Source organism: Mercenaria mercenaria, chromosome 16 (genome assembly GCF_021730395.1).
Source record: "Mercenaria mercenaria strain notata chromosome 16, MADL_Memer_1, whole genome shotgun sequence".
NCBI classification, from domain to species: domain Eukaryota; kingdom Metazoa; phylum Mollusca; class Bivalvia; order Venerida; family Veneridae; genus Mercenaria; species Mercenaria mercenaria.
This window is the reverse complement of record NC_069376.1, coordinates 2046909-2060119: the sequence shown is the minus strand read 5'-3', so window position 1 is coordinate 2060119 and position 13211 is coordinate 2046909. Positions and strand designations below refer to the sequence as shown.

General features: G+C 33.5%; 1 long non-coding RNA gene across 3 annotated transcripts; it reads left to right on the top strand.

Annotated features, from left to right (window-relative positions):
• Nucleotides 1-2999: 2999 nt before the first annotated feature.
• On the top strand, nt 3000-12678 carry LOC128549412 (uncharacterized). Of its 3 annotated transcripts, none has more exons than XR_008367574.1 (4): nt 3000-4369; nt 7679-7758; nt 8330-8390; nt 8886-12678. It is a non-coding gene; the product is annotated as an uncharacterized LOC128549412 (long non-coding RNA). The 3 variants fall into 3 exon arrangements; XR_008367575.1 differs by lacking the exon at nt 3000-4369 and having other exon boundaries at nt 5820-7758; nt 8886-9553; nt 11448-12678; XR_008367573.1 differs by lacking the exon at nt 3000-4369 and having other exon boundaries at nt 5831-7758.
• The last annotated feature ends 533 nt before the right edge of the window (nt 12679-13211 follow it).

Here is a 13211-nt window from a genome sequence, read left to right as displayed (position 1 = left end):
TAGGGCTATGAGGTTTTTTCCTCGGTGTAGGGCGATATACGCCGACCGGTGCAGTATCAGGCGATATGGGCTGGACACCGCCACTCGCTAGACAGTGGATTAGCATTGATAATTTCATTGTTCGTATGAGTAAAATGGATAATAACAGGTTGAATAAAAGAATTTTTGTATATCTAGACAAGATTGGTAACTACAGATGTAGGAATTGGAATTTTAGAGTTAAAACATTGTTACGTAAGATGAATTGTTCAGAATTTATTGTAAATAATGAGACAACTATTAATAAAAGAGAACTCAATACCAAAGTTACAGATTACATAATGAATGATTTTAAAAATAATTGGTTACAAAATGTCAATAGAATTAATGGAATTAATGGAAGAGGAGGTAATAAGTTAAGAAAGTATAAGTTAATTAAACAGGATTATGGTGTAGAAACTTATTGTAAACTCATTATGTCTAGATCTCACAGGGCTGCCTTTGCAAAATTTAGAGCCGGTGTTGCCCCGTTGAGAATTGAAACTGGGCGGTATGAAAACTTGCCTGTTGCTGCTCGAACTTGTCCATTTTGTGTGTCTTTAGTTGAAGATGAAATACATACTCTGTTCTTTTGTCCAATGTATAATGATCTACGTAATTTACTATTTGAAAAAGCTGTACATCTAAATGTAGATTTTGGAAATATGACAGAGGAAGAAAAATTCATACTTCTGTTTACAAATGATGATATTATAAGAGATTGTGCAAAAACCTGCTTTTTAATTTTACAACGGCGTCAGACATTTTTGTGCAAGTAATGTGGGAGAATGTTGTGGGAGAATCAAGATTGTTTGTTGTCTTCTTATGAATGCTTTGGGGCAGAATGAGTCGGAATCTTGGTTCCCCCATGATATTGTCCTCACATGTAGCACATATTTCATAATGAACATGTGTACATAACAGTAAGCTTTTAGACAGTACAATATATCTTAGTGTATATAGAAGTGGTTTTAATAGAAGAATTGTTTTAACGATGAATAAATGTATAATGTATAGTCTCTAATAGTTCTATATAGAACAGTTATGTACTATTATATGTATGTTTGTAAATGTATATTGTTATTGTATGTATGTGATAGAGACTCTAATAAACTAATAAACTAAACTAAACTAAACTAGATGGCAGCTCGATATTTCGGCTCCTTTACCGACCTGAACATTGTTTCTGGCAAAGAATAGCAGCTGCCGACGCAAAGAAACCGCCGATCGATATAGCAGATTTCGAAAAGAGTCCGCCGTGTTTCTTAAGGCATCGCCAGAGTCACAACTCAATATCAGTTCATATTTTCAGGCCGAGTATTTTTCTCTTGAAAACTGCACTAAAGCCTTAACAGCTGGTCAAATTAATTATCATCAACATCAGAAGCATATGATCATATGCCGCTTGTAAAATATTTGAGTCTCGTTCAGACCGAAAATTTACTCAAAAATATTGAAATTTTATGTGCAGTAGAACTCCAATATAAAAAATATCACAAAGACAAATTTTAGTTAATTTCGTAGTACAATATGTATACTGCAAACTCCTACGGATTTTTGTCGAAATTGTTCCTGGTTATTGCATTAGACACAAAAAGACAACCCCATGTAAATAAAATTTAAATTGTTGTTTGTACATGCATTCCTGACCACAGGTAGCCAGGTATATACATAATCCTATAATATTACCTGTTTATATACATGTAAATTATGTGTGAACAGATAGCACAAATTGGATAACTTGATGGTGTTGGGATTTTTGTGTATAATTCAGTAATCAGGTAAAATTTCAAAATAATTTCTGAAGACTTTATTCTTCACGTTCTGCTTTACAACTGGCTGTAATTGTCTTTGAAATGTATTGAATATATATTGAGTTTGACTGCAGATAAAATTGCAAAATTTTGTCATAGAAAAATATCGAATAAAAGCATAATACAGGTAGTGAAATGCACATCCTTCTACTTGCATATGTTCACGTAGATATTTAAAACATAATCATGACAAATTTGTTGACTATTGTTACCACTTAGTCATCTTTTATTTTTATGAAAATTTGCATGTAAAATTTTGAGTCAAATGGCTGCCACTGTAGGCGATGCCTTAAGGCGTTGGAGTATATCTTCAAAACACAGAATCATTTGATAAACAAACAACATATGTATACACCATCAACATTACCTCTCTGTTACATGTTTTGCCGTAGTGTCCCGTACAATGGATACTTAAATATGTTCACAAAGTTGTCCCCCTTTAGAAATTAATACCATTTGTAACGAAATAAAAAAGAACAATTGCTGAAATCTGTAGTGTATTTTATTTGACCTGGCGGGGCGTGGTTTTGCGACGCTCCATTACATTATTGTGCAGGGTATGTAGAACATGTAACCAATGTAGCGTTGAATCTTAATCGTTGGTTACTGGAGATTACGGAAGTAAACAATTATATTGTTCAACATATTTTGCTCGGGTTTTTTTTTTTCTTTTTTTTTGAGATTACCATTATTTGCATAAGTTAGAGATTATCTCGAATAAAACGGACTACACCATCAACATTTTTATGTGAAATTTTAACATTGCGGCATTATTGCAAATACATTTACACGATGATAGATCTACGTAACAGTTCTTTGAAATTGTTCAGTTTTTTAAGGCAATGAACTGTCTGAAGTGTGGCCCCTTATGTAGCCCTTGAAGCCCTTTTCCCTGTCGCACGTGCAGATATAGCTGTACTGCGATGTGTGCCCAGCTACTTATCTCAGGGTCGTGGGTTCGAGTTCTCTGTCTGCCCAATGTTTTTTTTTTCTGTTTTATCTGAAAAATTCAAAACCGGACCATGCTCATTCATTTCAAAAGGACAATTGATTGTTCGCTTTCAAAGCCTTATGCAATTGTAGAAACTGTCAACGAGCAGCATGGACCCAGACCAGACTACGCGCAAATCCACTATGTTGGTTTTCTCAAGGTGCGGCTCACAATGTATCTTTGTCGGATTCAGTACATTCAATACAAGTAAATTTGCTCCCTTCTTTACTTCGAAATTTTCTGCAAGAGAATAAATATAACTGAAATCTCTAATATGCCATATCTCATACAGACTTCATTATTTGCCAAAAACATCAAGTTAAGACATTGTTTTGAAACATTTCCTCCTAAAATTAAATTGAATGGTAATATTACCTTTCATGACTGCGAAGAACAACTTTTATTAAGTTTTTCTTAAGTCCGATTCGTCTGCCCCCTGTATTTCAGTCACCAAATCCTAGCCTCGCGTTCATATTCTGTAAGTATTCCGAAGAAAAACATTCTCTCAGTAACTGTGGAAGTACAATATATTGTAACAGTTATAATTTCAGAAAAAGAACTATTTACAAGTGTATGTTTTCATGTTTCATGCATTTGTGGTAAATAACGTTCAAAAGTGGTACATGTAATGTGGTAATTAAGACCAATTCTCTGTAAGAACCAAAAAAAGTTCATACTCATAGTCACAGATTTCCTTTAAACCGATTTTTTCTTGAAGAGGGTGCAAAATTAAGAAAATCCTGTTTTTCATTTTTTCAATATATGTCCCAGTTACCATGGAAACGAGGATGCAAATCCCCAACTTGCTGAATTTTCAAAAAAGTAGGGGTGCATGCCTATTTTGTTATCTGGAAAGTACTAGAAAGTGTCCTTTATTTTCGTACTTGCAAATTTTAAAGGCAAATGAACAAGGTTTCATACCAAACTAATATTTCCAAATATTTATTTGATTCTTGTATGATCTAGACTTTTATCTGCAAGAAAAAATATATTTATGGAGCAAAACATATGTTTATATTGTGCTCTACATCTTGAAAAGTGCACAGGTCTCAGCAGAAAAGTATATTTGTTTGTATAAAGGGAAGATGATATTTCAAAAAGAAACATAAATCGTAGTGGGTCATTCAGACACATTCTTGTAGATTTGGGCCAAAGTTTATGATTTGGGGCATTTTTCCTATTTTTATTACCTCTCCTTGATGCTCTTCATTTAGGAAATCACAAAGAGCTTATCTAAGTTTACTTCCTGGATTATGCTGAATTCAGATTTCTACTCGGATTTTGCAAATTTTTAGTATATAGATACAATGACAGTCAGAGATTTTATGCTAAATGGGCATGTGATGCTTGGATGTGTCCCTTCAAACCAAGTCCACGTTTAAAATTTGCTGAATAGCGACATTTTTTGGGAAAAATACTCTGGCAGAAAAGAGTCTAAACTGTGGATAGACATCAGTCTGACATCTGTCTGTTTATTTCCATAAGTGAAGTTTGTATCAACTGACTGAAGGATCATTGTTAAAAGATAACACTACAATGAAAACAGGTGAGTCTCATAATATTTTATGTTTTAATATGACATGTAAAAATTCCAAGCTATGCAAGATATGTGCTCACTTCCTTCAACAGATTCAAAGACCATACAGAGGTTATTTTCTTAAATATTGGACAGACATTTCTTATTATTTTACCAAGATAAAACTTCCAGGCATTTTTCCATCATTCTGGGAATACCATGCACCAACACCAGTGGAATTGGGAAAATGCTCTCAGAAATTGTCTAATGTGGAAATTTCCAAATTACCGAAATCTATGTAAAGATATTTTTTGTGTAAATTAAGCAACACTATAAATGTTGTTGTCATAACCTAAATATAGATATATACAAAATTTCAAAACCATTTTAAAACATCAAACACCCATATAAGGTAACACATTTGGGTGGTTTTCAAAATAATGAAGCTTTTTCTTCTCTCTCACCTTACTTTAATTCAGTTCAGTTTTAGAATGTGTTTTGGGGCAAATGATATCCAAATCAATGAAGTCAATAAATGTGTGCAATTTCAGCTTAATGGCTCAAGCAGTTTTAAAGTTATATTAAATCATATAGCTAATTTTGTCCCCTGTGCACCCAAAAAAGTGTGACATTTTACATGAAGGATAGTTTTCAACTGTGGCTTACTTTTTCAAACCAAGCTTTATTGTTACAACTTTGGCTTTTTTATGTAACTTAAACTCTGCACATTTAAAGCAAAATACTTTTTTTCATTAACTACATCTTATTCTTACCAATATTTCATATCTTGTGATGGAACCCCCTTCACAAAAAAATAGTGAAACAAGAGCTGTCTCCGTAGGATGACACATGCCCCCGATGGCACTTTGAATGAATAGTTATGGCCGATGTTAGAGTTTAGGACCTTTGACCTACGGAGCTGGGTCTTGTGCGTGACACATCGTCTTACTGTGTCACACATTCATGCAAAGTTATTTTAAAATCCATGCATGAATGACAAAGATATGGACCGGACGTGCCCATCAATGCACTATCATGAAAAATGATCCTTAACGTCTAAGTGTGACCTTGACCTTTGAGCTACGGACCTGGGTCTTGCGTGTGACACGTCGTCTTACTGTGGTACACATTCATGCCAAGTTATTTGAAAATCCATCCATCGATGACAAAGATATGGACGGGACACGCCCATCAATGCACTATCCTTTAACGTCTAAGTGTGACCTTGACCTTTGAGCTACGGACCTGGGTCTTGCGCACTGCACGTCGTCTTACTGTGGTACACATTCATGCCAAGTTATTTGAAAATCCATCCATCAATGACAAAGATATGGACCGGACACGCCCATCAATGCACTATCCTTTAACGTCTAAGTGTGACCTTGACCTTTGAGCTACGGACCTGAGTCTTGCGCACTGCACGTCGTCTTACTGTGGTACACATTCATGCCAAGTTATTTGAAAATCCATCCATCGATGACAAAGATATGGACCGGACACGAAAATTGCGGACAGACCGACAGACGGTTCAAAAACTATATGCCTCCCTTCGGGGGCATAAAAATACTAAATTTATATGTTGAACACTACATTTTCATAACCCCATTACTTTTCTTAAGTCCTAATGTTTTTCTAAGACCTTTATCCTTTCAGCTGTGAAGACACAGTACAATTTTTTTTGTTTAATAAATCAACTTTCTCAGAATCTTGATGAATGTCTATACACCCAAAAATGTCCCCTGTGCACCTTTTCAGTTGTTAAGTGTCAGATTTCTTTTATTCTTTGAATAAAACTGGATTTTACTTTATTTTCCTTGAAAGGGAGTTACAATGGATACAAAAGCGGCTTTCAACTTCACATATTAAGGACTGTTAAACATTCACAAAGCCAGAAGTGATGTCCCCTGTGCACCCTTTTTTGACATTCATCAATTATCATAGCATTACTGTAATATGTGGTGGCAGTTCTATATTCTTAGCAGTGTACACGCAAAATTTAGGCATTACTTGATAATTTAGCATTATATAAGTAACCCTGGACAATTAAAAATTCACTGTTTACATTTTTTGTGAAGTTGCCAATTTTCAAGTTTAAAAGTGGAAACATCAATTTTATTGCTTCTTAAGCTCTTAAGTTTACCTACATATGTAAATGTTCACTAGTGAATAATGTGTAGTTGACAGAATCTTACTTACTATGAACATATTCTATGAATATATATTTTGCTACAATTTGTCCCCTGTGCACCTTCTCAGTAACATTATTAAGTATGTAATTTTACTATTCCATTTTACCATGCATGGCATTTTGTCATTTTTCTACTATGAATAAGCAGTGCATGTAAACTAAGTGATTTCAATGTGTTAGTAATGTTTAAAGTCACTTATTTTTCATTTAAAGCATTACATGCTGTTAAATTTTCATGTTTTTGTTGTGAAATTTTTCAGTTTTGTAGTTATTTTGTGGAATAAACTAATTGTTTGATAGGATCTGTCTTAAGTTGACCACCATTAGTCTTTTTATGAACAAAAACTAATATTGAATGCATATTACACTTATTTTCAGTATGTGTCCCCTGTGCATCTGTAAAATAACTCAATTTTGAGTTGACAACTTTAGAAATTAAAATTACTGGACATTCTTGAAATTTGGCATGTGGTTTATAAACATGCAAAATGCGAGAAAAAAATAGGATTTATAATAATATGTTTATTATTTTTCATTCAGCAACAACTTTTCTAGGTAAAATTTTATTTTCATGTCAGATTTGTGCAGAAAGGGTGATTTTAAAAAGCAATGTCCACAAACATTTGATTAAATAAGTTTCAGACCATACACAGACACCTATTACATATCATATATGTTGAAAAAATTACTGTTATACATATTTCCTTGTCATAAAACACTGCAACATTTATCACCCATCTTACTGGAAATTCACTGAACTTTTGAATTAAAGGCTGAAATATTTTCTGATTGGTATTTCTCAACACTTTCCCAAAGTTATTTCCTTGAAATTTGAAGTATTTGCTATCATAAAAAATAGGTGACCACCATAAGAAATAGGTTTGAATTTTCAACCCCTATGTCACACTTTTGCTTCATTATTTTGAAAACCACCCATTTGGGAATTTCATATTCAGGCTTGGGAAGAAACATACTGTTTTCTTTGGGATTACCTCCTTTTATTGGAGGTAGATTTATAATGGAAAAAGCCCTGATTTTGGTTGTAAATGACCATTAGCATGCTTTTTATGTTATTTGTAAAAAGAAGATAAAGACATATTTTCATTTCAAAATGTATATATTTTTGTAAATTTATTTGTTTTGTTTTTCAGCTGTGAGTTGTTTCTTTTGAAAATGACTGCTTGATGATAAAGTTTCAAACAACTATGAAGTGAGTGGATGTTCTAGAGAGGTAATCATAATTTAGTCATTTGCAACAGTGTATGTGTTTGCCAAAGTACCTGCAGAAATATAGACTTACTGAAGTAAAAACTCACTGAATGCTGAAAAATGAAAACATTTAATTGCATCCATTACTACACATAACTCAGCATGTTTTAATCTGCACATGCCTGTTTTACAAGTACATATTGAATGTAAATGGTTTGTGTCAAAGTTAATATGTTTTTTTATATATATTTACACATCAGAGGCCTACATGTATTTAAATAAAGAATAAAGTCCCCCACATGCCCATATTCATACAAGTATGAAATCTTGACCTCTCAATCTATGATACAAGAATAGCTAGTAGGACTTCATATAACTTAAATTGACATACATTTGTATTGTGACTATAAATATTGATAAGTTTTTGAAATTTTAAAATATACCCTTTTTCAGAAAAGGACCCTCTGCACATGTATGAGAAACAGATTTTACTTTTAAAGTGGCCCATATAATGTTGAAAAGGATGAAATCCTGTATCTGTCAAAATGTAACAACAGTAACAACCATTTTAGTTTGATTTGTGTATATTCCAGACTAATTCTTCAAAGAATGAATGATCATCATCATGCTTATATTGGAATAAAAGGAAGGAAGGTATGTACATTTTATTTATAGTTTGTCTTAGTCTCTGATCAGGTCTGATTTCAGATCTTTATAAATGCTTTATTGAATGTTATTTTTTGACAGAATATTTATGAACTTTGTTTAGAATTTCATGTATCTTAAATTTAATCAAAGTGTAGCAAAGTCAAAAGTATTTAATGTATTTCATACAATTGTTCCTTTTAAAATCATTTCAAAGAGGGGGAGGTCAATGTGATAAATTATTTTCATTAAAAGAATAAAAGAAAGATGTATATATTATACATTTACTTATACAAAATTTATTAAATGATTGAAATAGTGTATGTAATTTTTATTCATTTACAAATTTGTGAAAGGAAACCCTCCAGCTGGCTTGTAGAAGATCAGTAGTTCTACCCAGTAACATGATGTCACAAATATTTTAACTGGAGAGCCCATCCCCATCCCACCACAGTTAAATGAAAGACATTCAGATTGTTATTCTCTCACATCTCTATTTTTCAGTGACAGCTACAGTCAGGGTAAAAGTAAATGCAGTCAGAAGACCTCTGATGTCACCTGAAGAGCCAGCCTTCTCAAGATTCTGTATCAAATAAAAATAACAAGGACTGCTGAAAAGACTTTTTATAACTTGCAAATGTGCAGCCTGTGACATAACTGTCTGATCCAGGTAGTTTAGTGTTGACAAGATGACATTTCATCTCTATAGTAGAGGACACAAGTTTGAAATGCAGTATGTCATTGTGAAGGCAAAATGTTTATGAAAATAGTGTGTGTGTGTCAGATCTGTCCCATTTTTGGATTGCCACAGACCAAAATAATGATTGGTGCCTTTGACATAAATAGAAGAACTCACACTGGACACCCTGAAGATGGAATTACAAGAATGTATGTTGTTTGCATTAATGTTTCTTTTTCAGATTTATGGAAAAAAATTAGAATGTCATTTCTTAAAAATGTTGATAGTTGTTTAACCAAAGGCCCTGTAATTGAAAAATATCTTTATTCTTGACTTTATATTAAAATAAAAAAAATCTGATACTGTTTGATTACTTTTGCATGTATAACATTAAATTTGTTATATTTAAATTTGATAAAATTTAATGTATTTTGAAAAAGATGCACTTGAACATATCTAAATGGAATAAACACATGACAGTCTTTGAATATCTGTAACAAGAGGACCATGATGATCCTGAATCGCTCACCTCTTCCCACATGACCCAGTTTTGAATATGACGTCGTTTTTTCTATTATTTGACATAGTGACCTAGTTTTTGAGCTCATGTGACCCAGTTTTGAATTTGACCTAGATATTATCAAGATAAAAATTCTGACCAATTTTCATGAAGATCCATTGAAAAATATGTCCTCTAGAGAGGTCACAAGGTTTTTCTATTATTTGACCTATTGACCTAGTTTTCGAAGGTACTGACCCTGTTTTGAACTTTACCTAGATATCATCAAGGTGAACATTCTCACTAATTTTCATGAAGATTTCATGAAAAATATGGCCTCTAGAGAGGTCACAAGGTTTTTCTATTTTTACACCTACTGGCCTAGTTTTTGACAGCACGTAACCCAGTTTCGAACCTGACCTAGATATCATCAAGGTGAACATTCAGATCAATTTTCATGAAGATCCATTGAAAAATATGGCCTCTAGAGAGGTCAAAAGATTTTAATAATTTTAGGCCTACTGACCTAGTTTTTGACCGCAGTTGACCCAGTTTCAAACTTGGCCTAGATATCATCAAGATGAACATTCAGACCAATTTTCATGAAGATCCATTCAAGGGTATGGCTTCTAGAGAGGTCACAAGGTTTTTCTATTTCAAGACCTACTGACCTAGTTTTTGATTGCAGTTGACCCAGTTTCAAACTTGACCTCTATATCATCTAGATAAACATTCAGACCAACTTTCATACAGATTCCATGAAAAATATGGCCTTTAGAGAGGTCACAATGTTTTTTTCATTATTTGACCTGCTGACCTAGTTTTTGGCGGCAAGTGACCCACTTACGAACTTGACCTAGATATCATCAAGATGAACATTCAGACCAATTTTTATGGAGATCCATTCACAAGTATGGCCTCTAGAGAGGTCACAAGGTTTTTCTATTTTTAGACCTACTGACCTAGTTTTTGACCGCACATGACCCTGTTTCAAACTTGACCTAGATATCATCAAGATGAACATTCAGACCAACTTTCATACAGATCCCATGAAAAATACGGCCTTAAGAGGCGTCACAAGGTTTTTCTATTATTTGACCTACTGACCTAGTTTTTGACCGCACATGACCCAGTTTCGAACTTGACCTAGATATCATCAAGGTGAACATTGTGACCAATTTTCATGAAGATCTTATGAAATATATGGCCTCTAGAGGTCACAAGGTTTTTCTATTTTTAGACCTACTGACCTAGTTTTTGAAGGCACGTGACCCAGTTTCGAACTTGACCTAGATATCATCAAGGTGAACGTTCTGACCAATTTTCATGAAGATCTCATGAAATATATGACCTCTAGAGAGGTCACAAGGTTTTTCTATTTTTAGATCTACTGACCTAGTTTTTGACCGCACGTGACTCGGTTTCAAACTTGACCTAGATATCATCAAGATGAACATTCAGACCAACTTTCATACAGATCCCATGAAAAATATGGCCTTTAGAGAGGTCACAAGGTTTTTCTATTATTTGACCTACTGACCTAGTTTTTGAAGGCACGTGACCCAGTTTCGAACTTGACTTAGATATCATCAAGGTGTACGTTCTGACCAATTTTCATGAAGATCTTGTGAAATATATGGCCTCTAGAGAGGTCACAAGGTTTTTCTATTTTTAGACCTACTGACCTAGTTTTTGAAGGCACGTGACCCAGTTTCGAACTTGACCTAGATATCATCAAGGTGAACATTCTGACCAACATTCATAAAGATCCCACGAAAAATGTGACCTCTAGAGTGGTCACAAGCAAAAGTTTACGGACGGACGCACGGACGGACGACGGACGCTGCGCGATCACAAAAGCTCACCTTGTCACTATGTGACAGGTGAGCTAAAAAAAAGCACATGTTTTGCAGTTCTCATCAGATTTGGTTACCAATTTACAGCATAATTATACATGAAGGCTTATTACTCAAACATATGCAGATCTAATTGTATATTTTCTACCATAGATAATTTTATTTCATATAGATTTTTTAAATCTTTAAAAAATACTGAGACAATATAGCAAAACAATGGATGTATTAGTATACTTGATTTTGTGAGACTGTTGAAATATTACAATTCTTTTTCCCTCTTAAGCCTGTATCATAAAATCATATTTTCTGATGAAATTTATTTTTTAAGAATGTTGCAATGCAGAATTTAATGAAAATTCATACATTTGTAAAGTTACCTATATTGTGTTAGGTAATAACTTAAGCCCATATATTATAGTAATTGGCAAATGATTAAAGAGAACATCTGAGTTTCTAGCTGACTTTCTGACCTCATTCATGTAACAACACCTACTAATCTTCAGAAATCAAGTAAAATTGTCATCTTTAAAACAGGTTTCATTCTAAGATATACAAGGCATATAACATCCTATTTTACCAGCATGTATTTACTTTAATAAATATAGTAGATTTAGTTGTGTATTTTGATAAATTTTGGAAAAAGCATTAGGAGATATTTCTGCAACTGCAGTTTGTATTAACTGAGTATTTACTGGCACTGGAATGTGCATGATCAGGGCTTTTCTGAATAAACTTAGTAAGTCTTAAATCTACATTAGCCATAGCTATCCGTAAAAAGTCCAGCCATTGTCTTGATAGTTTTAAAGAGTTAAATACATTTGAGCCGCACCATGAGAAAACCAACATAGTGGCTTTGTGACCATCAAAAATCCAGAGCAGCCCACACAGTCTGGTCGAGATCCACCCTGTTTGCTTTAAAAGCATATATTGCAATTAGAGAAACTGTTAGTGAACAGCATGGATCCTGACCAGACTGCACAGGCTGGTATAGATCCATTCTGGTCGCAAACGCACTATATTGGTTTTCTCATGGCCCGGCTCATTTAAAGTTGTATCTAGCAAAATATTGACTAAACTGTTCTGTAGATAATTCGATTTAATTTGATTGTTAAAGGAAGAATGTGCATCATGATTGTTATTACATGAACATACTGTATTATTTTTAAATATCATGATATTTTTCAGTCTTGGATTACACTGTTATTTGTTCATAATTTTGAATTGTATTTAAAATGTATATATTAAATCAAATGGCGAAGTAGACATGAGTTTGCTTTTACTATTATTTGTTTCCATGGCAACAAAATGATTCTCAAAAGTGAAAGGACACTGTCTTTACACAAACACACATATATTTTTATGCCGATTCTTCTTAAATTCCTCGATTTCTCCCTAAATTCTGTGGCGGGAGAAGTCACTTCTCCCAAATATTTTGACCTAGGATGATCCCTGTTTTTTAATGCAGAATGAATTTTTGTAACCATGGCAACTTGAAAAAAAAATTGGACATCATGATTAGTAGCCATACAAAAACCTTAAAGGCCAGTGTCAGTTAGTTATGAGTTATTCCAGCTGCTTTGAAACTCAAAATTAGTTTACCCAAAAGAAAGAAAAGTGCATACAAGGTTGTTGAGAACTGACCTTGTGACAATGCTTTAAGTTTCATAGATCATGATTATTGTTGTATCCTTCTTAATTCTGCCCAGAATGTGCTTCAGGTGCATTAGATGCATTGACAGTTTGCAGATGAACTTTTCTTGTTTCATAGAATACAAAATTGATACAGAAAGTGCTTT